The sequence below is a fragment of the Chanodichthys erythropterus genome, chromosome 11 (assembly GCF_024489055.1).
Source record: "Chanodichthys erythropterus isolate Z2021 chromosome 11, ASM2448905v1, whole genome shotgun sequence".
Taxonomy (NCBI): Eukaryota; Metazoa; Chordata; class Actinopteri; order Cypriniformes; family Xenocyprididae; genus Chanodichthys; species Chanodichthys erythropterus.
Genome location: NC_090231.1, coordinates 28,911,686 through 28,924,371, shown reverse-complemented (window position 1 = coordinate 28,924,371; position 12,686 = coordinate 28,911,686).

Genomic DNA, 12,686 nt, shown 5'->3' with positions numbered 1-12,686 from the left:
CCGGAGTTATTTTACTGCTATTATTGGCCCCTCTGATCCGATCAGCTCAGAACATCGCAGACTCAATCTGTCTACATCCTGCATAATAAAAACGACATCTTGCGACTCAATGACAGCTCAACTTAGCTCAGTCATACTCAGTCTCAGCAGATTATATTAGACGTCATTTTATGGGTTTATGCATCTGTGCAACACAACGTGTTTTTTTTTTTTTTTTTTTCAAAACTGGAATATTGACTCATGCAAAATAACTGCAAAAGAAAAAAAATTCTGGTGCCAAATTCATCTCTTTTGGGGCCATTTACACAACACCATTTTCAACTAAAATTGTTAAACTTTGTATGTGTTTTGGCCGTACATTTACATGAAAAACAGTGTTTTGGGGGCCTGAAAACGCAGTTTTTGAAAACAATGCCATTATTGTCTCCATGTAAACTACAAAAACATGAAATTGTGAATATGGTGACATCATGCGCATGCATATTATATTTGTTACAATAGCAGCAATTACATAATCCTTGCACACAGACAAACAATGATCTATCTACCATATTACATAACTAAAACAAAAACTTTCACATTAAAACATACAATGCCCTCTAATATATAAGCTTAAACATGCCATACCCTATAATAATACTGATACTAATACACAAACAAAATAACAAACATACTCTGCCCCATTATGATAATACAAAACCATGAATAAAAAAGTATTTAAAAAAAAGTTTTGAATCTTGAGTATAGGCACTTAGAGTTTTGTTTACAAAGAGACATCGGCAACTGCTGGCCTGGCAGCATAATACAGCATTTTTAATCATTTTCGTGGATTTGTGTGGACAGGAATCGGTTTGACAGTGGTGTCGTCTGTACGTGAAAAAATACAAAGGAAAAACGTTTCCATTTTTAGTACATCGTTTTCACGTAAACGTACCTTAAATCTATGCAACACATCTGGGGGATCAACAAGAGGCTGTTCACAATCACATCCCCTATCCCATTTCCCAAGCTGCACCTCACCCCCAGGCTCAGTGTGTATACATGTGTGTATGGTTATGTGTGTGTGTCTGGATAATTACAAGAGAAGGTTGCTCTTCCATGATGTAATGTGCTTCATTAGGATTGCAGAATTCAGAAATATTCATGAATACTTTTCTCCTTTTTTATAATTTTATATTTCTTTTTGCATGAAACTCTTATGAAGACTTTTAAACTTTAACATTATATATATATATATATATATATATATATATATATATATATATATATATATATATATATATATATATATATATATATATATATATAGTTTGAATTATATTCGTACATACAATTATTTATAATGTCATAATAATTAATAATTTATTTGTTTTAATATATTTATTTTGATAGTTATACTATAATTGTACAGAGTTAAAACAGCTCCAGCTCTTCTGAAAGTGCCATTTGTCTGCACTCTCAGGCCTGTGATATCCATTTGTCTCTCCTTTTTTCTGCCTGTCCTGGCATTTTTCGTCCTTGTTCATTTTTATATTTGTTGTTATTGTTCTCAGAAAGGGGGTAAAAGAAACTAACAGTGTACTGAGAAAAAGTGCATTATTTGCATTGTTTGCTTCTCTGTGTTTACGTCAGTCTGCCTTTAAACGGCTTTTCGACCTTGTATACACTTGGTAATAAGAGGTCACAAATCATTTTGTGTGACCACTTGTAATCTTGAGGGGCAGATCTCTGATTTTTTTAGTATATGCATCATTGTTTGTGCGTTTGAGAACTACGAGTCTTGTATTGTTGTTTTTTTTTTTGGTTTTTTTTGACAATTTTGTTAACTGACTAGTTAGTAAGCAGCCATTTGTTGTTGACTTGAACACATCAGGATGGTTTTGTGTTTACACTTCAAGTACAATGTCGCCAAATGTGGTTTCAACCACCTACGAACGTAGTTGAAGTGGACAAATCAAAACATTTTGGATGCCATTTACAACTGTATTTAACATTGTTTTATTTCACAGAGGCCTCCTAAAATCAGATGTTAATACCAATTATAATCGGGACCTTAGTCAAACACATTTATAGATACTGGCAGGAAGTGACACCATTCAGAGCATGAACCAATCACCTCTGCAACACTCCGCCTTGCATTTTAGGGTGGCTCTGAAATTGACAGACACCTCTGTGTGAGTATGGACAATGAAGCATTGCCAAAGACAAATATACATCAGAGAGAGACAGATAGGTATCGAGAGAGAAAGAGAGCAAGAGAAGGGTGAGAATCTGCAGAGGCAATATTTGACTTGGCCAGATGGCCGCTACATGCAGACCAATCACATCTGTAGCTATTTAGTTTGCCTGCGAGCCACCATGTTGATGAGTGTGTGTGAGTGGGAAGGTTTCTTCCCCTGTTAGGTCATCAGTGTGTGATTGGCGCGACATGACTAACCTCAACCAAGAGAAGTACAGTACAGTGACATCACTGGTGAACAGGAGAGTATTGTAGTTTCACGAATGTTTGAATTTCATTATAGCTGAATAAGATCATTTGAACTGATTAATGATTTTTAAAATATAAAAACATGATTTTTAAGTTTCAAGCTGGCATATAAGTCAAATATATGAATCGGAAGTCGTAAAGTCTGTCTTTTTTCTCTCTCTCTCTCACTGTCTCATGGTGTGGTCTGTTGCATCACAACCCGTCCCCTTCACGTTCAGAAGCTGTGCTTTCTCAGCTGTTTAATATAAATTCTCAGTGAATATCTTTGTCCAGATGGTTTATTTTTACAAACAATACACACAGCCCACATTCCAGTACAGCACCCCTCCACTGTCAGACTACTCAAGCACACAGATCGAGAAAGAGAGACATGAGGGTACATTCGAGGACGGATGCAGGATGAACAACAGATGGTTAGCTTACACAATAAAAAAGATATATGCACTTGTACAGGTACAGATACATAACACACACACACATTCATATTCAAAGAGGGTATGTGGGCAGATACATTAAAAGAGAGAGAGTGTGTATGACAGAGGGTTATTTCAAGATGACAAAGTGCCATTTGTCAACGTCTTTACATGGAACCATATGACAGTTGTTCAGTTTTATTAATGCCACTAACATCACCCCTAAAAATCTCTTCTGTTGTTACAAACGAATGGCGAAAACTCTCAGACAGAGACACACACATACACACATCCTTGGTTTCCTGCCGGCCTCTATAGACCCATTCACTCCCCTCAAGACAAAAGAAGCCCCTCCAGATAGAAAAAAAGAGGCAGGGGTATTTGGCCAGGATTACAGCCCAGTAAGAGAGCTCAGCCTGGGCTTCCAAACGCCCCTCAGCCCTCCCCTCGCCTGGAGCTCACTGAAGCGAGGGAGAAGAGAAAAAGAGCGAGACTAGAAGGACAAGGAAAAATTATCAGAAGTAGGAGAAATATACAGACATGGAATAAACTCCGATTACAGAGTAGAAGCTTTTCCTTGAAACTTTCTTATCGCTTTAATTGATGGACCGGCTCCTTTCAAAATTCCATCATAAAGTAATTGCAACATTGATGAAAAACTCTTTCATGTTCCATGATTTTATGAAATCTGATCATTAAGTTGTTGTCTTGATTTATTATTATTATTTATTTATTTTTTAATACCATTTTCAACATGTCTTGGTCATAAATAGAACTAATTTATAATTATTTTAATATTGCTCTTTGTTATCTTTCGGTGGGTGGTGTAGTATAATGACTAAAGGCCGCAATGAAGCGAAATTGAAGAACAAACTGGTATGATGTTATTTCGAACAGAATCAGGCCCAAACAAAGTAAGTTTGGTGTTCGTTTCGGGAGTTCGAAACAGCTCGCCAAAGTGAACTTTCCAGAAAAGTTTTTTCTGGCTGGTAAACACCTACAAGCTACCATTGGTCTATGGTGATTGCGTAATAGGTTGGTGTGGCTCTGAGGCTCCACCTTCTTTGACAAGGAAATTTCTTCTGTTCATTCCATCGAGGTCAGTCGTTAAAAACATGAACGCAGTGGAGAGCCTCTTTATAGTAGGAATTGAAGTTGCAATTCAAATTGAAAGAGACACTTACACTGGTTTTTCATGTTTAACACAATAAAGCTGCTTGCTTAAAAGCAATCTGTTGCATAAAGTGCTATATGATTAAATGTGACGTGACTTTACTGGAGAGTATCCACATCACTATGATCAGATGTTTTCTAAACTGCTGTTTTCTCACCGCTTTCATTTTTCTTGTGTTTATTTTGTTGTTGAAAGAAAAGCGCACAGCACAAATTTGCATATTCATCAAAACGCCGCTCTCAGCAGTGTGGGCGGTGTTGGGATGTTCGCTAACAGTATACTGCTGGTCACGTATTTCAATTTTTTTTTTTTTTTTTTTTACCCCTAATAGAAGAACAAAAAAGAACTTTGCTGTGAGTATATTGCGACCTTTATGGTCAGATAGTGGAATGTCCAAAACGAACAAGTCACGATCCCTAATCAACTCTCATTAAAGGCATACACTGTAAAAAAGTATATGATCAATAAGTTATGACAACATTTGTTTTTACATTGCTTTAACTTATCAAAATAAGTTAAGCAATTTTCAACTTTTTTTTATAAGTTAAGTTTGGACTTAAACATCCAACATCATTGTACTTAAAAATTTAAGGCAGCAACTTTTTTTTTTAGTTTAGTAATTCATGTCAGATGACAAGCCCCTTTACCTATAACCATGATTGTAATAACAATAATGAAAAAAAAAAAATTGTAACTTACACATTTTTTTTATTTATTTTCTATTTGTGATTTGCAAATAAAGTTGTACCTTTCCGTACAAGCTAAGTCGTACAATACCTTATGATTTTGTCATCTCATATAAACCACTATGAGTTATGTTGGCTGTCACCTTTGTGTCATGGAGCAAGACATCTAACCCAAGCACTTATCGCTGAAATAAGTCTAATGCAAGTCATTTTGGTTAAAAATGTTTTCTAAGTGTACTTCTGTTTTTAACTGTACTTTCCTTCACTCGTCTCTCCACCACCCCCTGCTCTTTCTCATTTAACTGTAGTGGAAGTCTCTCTCTGACAGGTGCATAAAGGCAGGAATCAGCAGTGCTAATGAAGCGTATGAAAAAACTGAATGAAAAAGTTCCACAGTTCCATTTGGAACATAGCTGCCATTCCAGAGGTGAGGTCATCAACCTGAGACCACCGTCATTGAAGTTACAGGGATTTCCGTTCCCAGGGGAACCGAAGACAGTGGCAGAAAAAGCTATTGAGCTCACAAAGTATCCAATAACATCAGAGATATTTGTCATGAGAAAGACAAGGGCATGAGACTGGAGAATATGAGTTTTGAACATCTGCGGTCTCCTGTGCGAGACTGCAGATAGTTAAGGGTTTCTGATAAAGGTGCAGATTATTTTTGGCCTAATGGCTACAGTCGATTATGGCTGCTGCTGTCAAATGTTTCTCTGTCAGTCTTTCTCTTAAAGTAAAAACAGAGTTGGTAACGCTTTACAGTAAGATTCAATTAATTAACAGTAGTTAATACACTAAAAATTGGTGTAGAAACAATTTCCACTCAGAAATTGCTAGTCAATTTCACAAATAATTGCAAAGAAACTACAAGTAACACACTGAATTAAACATGAAATTTTGAAGTAGAAAGAGTGAAGACATTATATTTTACATTTTCTTGTAAAATATACTCTGTTTTATTTACAACTTTGAAAAATCATTTTTACAGTGTACATTAGATATCATAAACAATGAACAATTTTTACAGCATGTATTCATTTTCTATTATAAAATATTCACATAATTTATATATTTTTGCTCATTAGTAAGTTTTCCATAATATATTGGTAATTTTTATTACTTGAAATGTTAAAGCTTGTATTGGTAAACACAGAAATTAAAATAAATGCTGTAAAAGTACTGTTCTTTATAAGTTCATGATACCTAATGCATTAACTTAAACGCGTTAACATGTTAACAAATTAAACCTTATACCATAAAGTTAAAACCAGAGCTTCTTAAATTCATACATGCACATGACACATTATGTACATACATTCGTACCCATTTAACACCCCTCACACTCCCTGGAGCCTCTCCCAGAGTTTTCCCCCAGAGGCTGATGTCTGGCCCCAGTACGGAGCTCCTTAGCCAGGCTTGGCTCTTAACGCCACTCCCTGGCTGCCGCGGCGGGTTTGTGCGCGGACGCCAGCGCAGCGGCAGCCAGCCGGGCCCGTGTGATCCCAGTAATTGATGCCTTGCTCTGGGGATATATTTAATCACTACTACAAGCCTCTCAGAGGAAGAAATGGCCTTGTAAAGACTCGCTGACTGTGCCGAACCAACACGCGGGAATCAAAACTATGAAAAAGGGTGGAGGTACAAACTACACCTTCCTACTACAAGCACATTCTGCCACACACACACACACAGACACACATAGACCCAAACAACTCCCGCATGCCCACACAATGTTCACACACACACACATACACACACACAGATATATTCAGGCCAAAAAATCTGATTCCAGCTGCCCTAAAGCGGCCAGTTTTAGAGGCCTGTAATTATTAGCGCTTTAGATGTGGCTGGGTCGAGAAAAGCAGTAAATGAAGAGGAGAGGGGGTGCCAGCCCTAAAGCTGTGAGAAAACTGAAAACAAATGATCAAGCCCTCCTCTGCTCTTCTCACTCCCCCTCACCCCCCACATACTACATGTGGAAACATGTGCGGATGGAAGTGTGTGTAAATAATATGAGGGACGATTGGGAATCCTGGTCATTTCTGGGTGGATAAATCGACAGCTTTAGGGTGCATCGTATCCCCTCTCTTGTCTCAGGAGCTCGGAGGCGAATTGGCACCGGTGCAGGAGAGAGTTAGAGGAAGTGAGACGGGAGGACAGGTGCATTGGGATGTTACAGACAGTGACACAGAGATAATTAGAAGGAGCTGTGAGCATATTTATACACATTGAACAGTGATGTATTCAGGTTTGAAGGTGAAATTATCTCTGTTATGTGTTTCGTGTGTGTAAGAGAGAGAGCAAGTTTATGAGTGTTAGTGTGTGTGTGTGTGTGTGTGTGTGTGTGTGTGTGAGAGAGAGAGAGAGAGAGAGAGAGAGAGAGAGACCGTGTCCGGATGACAGTACCTGGTCTAACACTATGTGTGTCTGTTGTTCACTGTCTGGCCTGCCTGTCTGTAATCAAGTCTTTTAATGGTTCCAGCCAGTAATTGCACTGTATAGCCCCAAGATAGCAATCAAAGGACTCAAAGATGCTGGATTCTTCTCTCTTTCTCCTTCTCTCTATGTCTTTCGTTCTGTCTCTCAATTTTCTAAGATTTTTTTTTTTTTTCCTAGACCATGTAACAAAAGCATCTTGGCATCTGTTTCTTAGTGTTTGAGGGGAAAAAAAATCAATTCAAACTGAGCTAATGGCAAAATGGATATTTCTTTGAAGACTGGCCTGGCCCCCGACCCCTCCCTCTATCTTCTGAGCATTGTTTTCCTCTTATCTTTTCCCCATTACTAGCCCACACTAATGGCCCTTTTAAGTCTGCGGCCATCTGCATTTGCTAAAAAATTATGTCCTCTTCATCTTGCGTTAAACACAGTCACTTTAAGGTTAAGTATTAGGTCTGTACATGGTGTGCATGTATTTTAGCATCCATATTAACAGGTAACAACATTCACAATGCCAGCATAAGCATTGAAAGGTGAAAGTGGAGTTGTAGGTTGCCTTGGATAAAAGAATTTGCTAAATGATTAAAAATATATAGATTTTGTGACGTTCAAAAGTTTAGGCTCAGTAAGATTTTTAAACTTTTTGAAAGAGGTCTCTTATACTCAGACAGGCTGCATTTATTTGACCAAAAATACAGTAAAAACAATAATATTATTACAATTTAAAATAATTATTTTCTATTTAAGTATATTTTAAAATGTAATTTATTCCTGTGATGACAATGCTGAATTTTCAGCATCATTTCTTCAGTGTCACATGATCCTTCAGAAATCAATATGCTGATTTTGTGCTCAAGAAACGTCTCGGTTACAAAGGTAACCTTCGTTCCCTGAAGGAGGGAACGGAGACATACGTCGGACAGACCGACGAATAGGAATCTCGCTAGAGAGGCCAAACTACTTCGAGTGTAACTACAACGAGCCAATGTACATTGGCATGCAATCATATGCATCAGCTGCTCACAGGGCCGCATTAAGACTACAAGGGGCCCCTGGGCTTTACCTCTTGAGGGGGCCCTTCATCCACCAGAACCATTACCTACATTCACTCAATCTTCTTAATCACAAAGTGAAAGTTATCAGCCTTTTATTTTGCATGAATAAATACCATTACCAAAACATCTGAACCTATAGGTCTGTTATAAAATATAAATATCACTGCATGAACTACATATTGGCACATAGTCTGAACTTGTACAGGCTACTCATTTCGAAGGCTGCATCCTCCGGAGGTCACATTTGAAGGCTGTATATGTGATTTAGACCGGCTCATTTAAGAAAAACAACCGTTGGATTGCAAAGCAAGAAAGAAAATATAGCATTTTGCACCTCACGATGAATAACTATCAATTTTATTATGGTTACTTTTCTTAAATAAGACATCCTTAATGATGTATGCAGCCTTCAAATGCGACCCCTGGAGGACGCAGCCTCTGAAACGAGACGCAGATTCGAACAGTAACAAAGGCGTCAGTTTAATCGTATCAATTGCAGCGCAAGTGCTTGTTTTTTGGAAGTGCATGCAAAGTGGATTTGCTTTCACACCGTAAAGATGTCATGTCAACATGTCAACAACACAAACCAAACTCTTCCAGTCTCAGCTTTTTGAAGTCTCAGTCTTCCAGTCTCAGTGTTTGAAGGCGAGTCAAACTAGATGTTGTTCGTGAGCAACCGGCTGCCATTATGCAAATTTTTACATTGTTATGTAGGTTTGTAACAGGAAGTGAGTCTGGAATTGCTGAAGACTCATTTTAAAATTACTTTTTTATCCTGCACTTTGGTCTTTAAAACAATGTGACAAAAAACACATGCAAGTTAGACCCAAATGTTTAATGTCATGATTGTTACCATCTATTTGCATTAGTTTATATCCAGCTGGTTGCTTTTATCGATTCGTAATGCAGAAAGTTGCATAATTAAAACTAGTGCTAAGAAAGCAAACTGTATCGTCATGCAGCAGACATATATAAACAAATCAGAAATGCATTCGATTTCAGTTCTCTTTCATCATCACTGCAATACAATACAAATCTTATTTAAATAATAATCAGTGTTCTAAAATGGAAGCAAATAAAGAGTAAAATGGAAGCAAATAATGTACACATACAATATGTGTCTAATGTCAATTCTGCCCTTTGTGTAGATATTTAAAGACGGTCATCTTTAAGCATGACTGTTTGGATTTGAAATGGTAACAATTTATAAGATTCCATCTGTAAGGTTAATAAAAGTATTGTTCATTGATAATTTCAACATTTCAATATTTTAAGTACAGTACCTCACTGAACGTTTTCGGAAACTGTATTTTTGTATGATTTGTATTTTTATTAGACTACTGACTGACGACTGCAGGGTTTAGTGAGTGAAGGGTAGCACATCGGTCGAGAAGCATAGCTCCGCACCATGTCTTTAAAATTCGAACGCTTTTCCATTCCAATGCGCTACTTTTTCTTTGCTTCTTACTTGCTGCTAGACGCGGCACGTCTTGATGCACTTCACGCGCAGGACCGCACATGTATTCAAAGCAACGCGATGTTAGAGGGACAGTCATCACATTATAAAATGCGGTTATATTTTTTCCGGCATCACAGGGGCCCTCCCTCAAACCCGGGGCCCTGGGCTTAAGCCCAGGTAAGCCTGTGCATTAATGCGGCCCAGGCTGCTCGCCTCGCAGCACGGGTATATAATGAGCAGCAGATGCGTTGCATCTTCAGGTTTTCGCTGAGGACCCGAACCGAGCAGGCGGCAGCATCAGCGGGACAACGACTGTGGCGACGGGACGTACGTCTCCATTCCCTCCTTCAGGGAATGAGGGTTACCTTTGTAACCGAGACGTTCCCATTCAGTCGGTCACATTCGATGTACATCGGACAGACCGACGAATAGGAATCCCTACCAAAGCGCCACAGGAGCTGCCCCCTTCCAGCGCTCTGTTGTAAGCCACCTGAACCCCCTTGCCTGAGGATGGTGGGGCAGGGCTAACACAGAGAGTGTTGATCACTGCTGTTCCCCAAAACCCATTCAGTGAGACTATTGGATAATGCTGGGAAAGTGTACCCTTTCACTGGGAAAGGAACGCTGCAGAAGCCACATCCTTCCCCGAAGGAGTAATGTGGAGAAGTACATATGGACTAACCCTGTAGGGCTGTACTACTTATGGAAGAACTGGGGTGACTCCAACTCGATGAGAGGTGGGTTCTCCCAGAGGGAAAGATACAGGCTTTGTTTAGGAGGAACCGTGGAACCAGCCATATGGGATCCCCGTAGGGTCACACATATGGAACCCAGACTAAACCCGGTTCTCAAGGATACAACGGAGTATAGGCCTGGCACCAGACGCTCGCCACGTCGGCTGCCGAAGGGAGATCGGAGGACTCGACAGGTTCTGCCTTGTAGGGACTCTCTGGAGAAAAGAAGTGCATGTAGCGCAGCAAGCCAACACAAAGCTGGGGCCTCTCCGTGCCTCTGACCTGAGGTGAGAACACGGCAGGAGACCATCTCAACACAAAGGCTATAAAATCTAGCGAACGTGTTTGGTGTCGCCCAGCCCACAGCTCTACAAATGTCTGTCAGCGAGGTGCCACGAGCCAATGCCCAGGAGGATGCAACACCTCTCGTGGAGTGCGCATGCAACCTGAGCAGGCAGGGCACGCCCTGAGCTTGGTAAGCCAGGGCGATGGCATCCACTATCCAGTGGGCCATCCCCTGCTTGGAGACAGCCTTTCCCTTCTGCTGGCCTCCATAACAGACAAAGAGCTGGTCTGAGGTCCTAAAGCTTTGGGTTCTGTCTATGTACAGTCGCAAAGCATGAACTGGATAGAGCAAAGCCAGCGCTGGGTCTGCCTTCTCCGAGGGTCTCAGTAACACGTGGCTGTCACCCGGACCGAACTCTAGGCACGATTCGTTGACCGAAAACGACTACAGGTCCCCTACCCTCTTGATGGAGGCCAATGCAACCAGCAGCAAAGTCTTCATGGACAGAATCTTTAAGTCTGCTGACTGCAAGGGCTCAAAGGGAGCAATCTGGAGAGCTCGAAGCACCAGAGCAAGGTCCCAAGAGGGTATGGAGGGGAGTCGAGGAGGGTATAACCGTCTCGCCCCCCCTAAGGAACCTGACGACCAGGTCGTGAGCTTTGAGGGTGGAGGGGGACAGCCTACGTTCCAACCCTTGCTGCAAGAAGGAAAGCACGACTCCGATCGAGGTTTTTTGCGACAAGAGCACCACTCGACGAACAGGTTCCACTTCGAGGCGTAAGCCAACTCGTAGATGGTGCACGTGCCGAAGTGATGGTGTTAAGTACCTCGAGGGGTAAGTCACCTAGAACCTCTGCGTCCCGTCCAGGGACCAGACATGGAGATTCCAGAGGTCTGGACGCGGGTGCCAAAGAGTGCCCCGTCTCTGAGAAAGAAGGTCCTTCCTCAGAGGAATGGGCCAGGGAGGGGCTGTCGCGAGGAGTGAGAGTTCCGGGAACCAGGTCCGGTTGGGCCAATAGGACGCAACTAACATGATCTGCTCCTCGTCCTCCCTGACTTTGCACAAGGTCTGTGCAAGTAGGCTCACTGGGGGAAATACATATTTGTGAATGCCCCGGGTCAGCTGTGTGCCAGTGCATCTGTCCCGAGTGTTCCCTCGGACAGAGAGTAAAACAACTGGCAGTGGGAGGTTTCTGTTGAGGCAAACAAGTCTACCTGAGCCTCTCCAAACTCTCTCCAGATCAGCTGGACCACCTGGGGGTGGAGTCACCACTTTCCCAGCAGCGCAGCTCATGAGAGCTCATCGGCCACACGGTTGAGCACACCGGGGACATGAATGGCGCGAAACGACCTCAGATGCTTCTGACTCCACAGGAGGAGATGGCGGGCAAGTTGCGACATGTGACGGGAGCGTAGACCACATTGGCAGTTGATGTACGCAACATTCGCAGTGTTGTCCGTACGGACCAGCACATGCTTGCCCCGTAGCGGCCCTTTGAGGCGGCTCAGGGCAAGACGTACTGCTAGCAACTCGAGGAAGTTGATGTGCCAATGAAGATGGGGGCCCTCTCTCCGAAGAGAGAGAACAGGGTGAGAGAGAACACACCCCTGTTCTTTTGTGAAGATGCGGGGAGACAGGGCCAGCCCAAAGGGTAGGACTCTGTACTGATATGCTCGACCTTCGAACGCAAAACTCAGGAATGGCCTGTATAGCGGAAGAATCGAGACATGAAAGTACACGTCCTTCAGATCGATCGCTGCAAATCAATCCTGGGGACGGATGCACTCAAAAATGCATTTCTGCATTTCTCGCAGGTCCAGGATAGGTCGTAACCCACCACTCTTCTTGGGTACAATGAAGTAGGGACTGTAGAACCCTGACCTCATATCGGCTGGAGGGACCGGCTCTATCGCGTCCTTTGCCAGTAGGACCGCGATCTCCGCACGCAAGA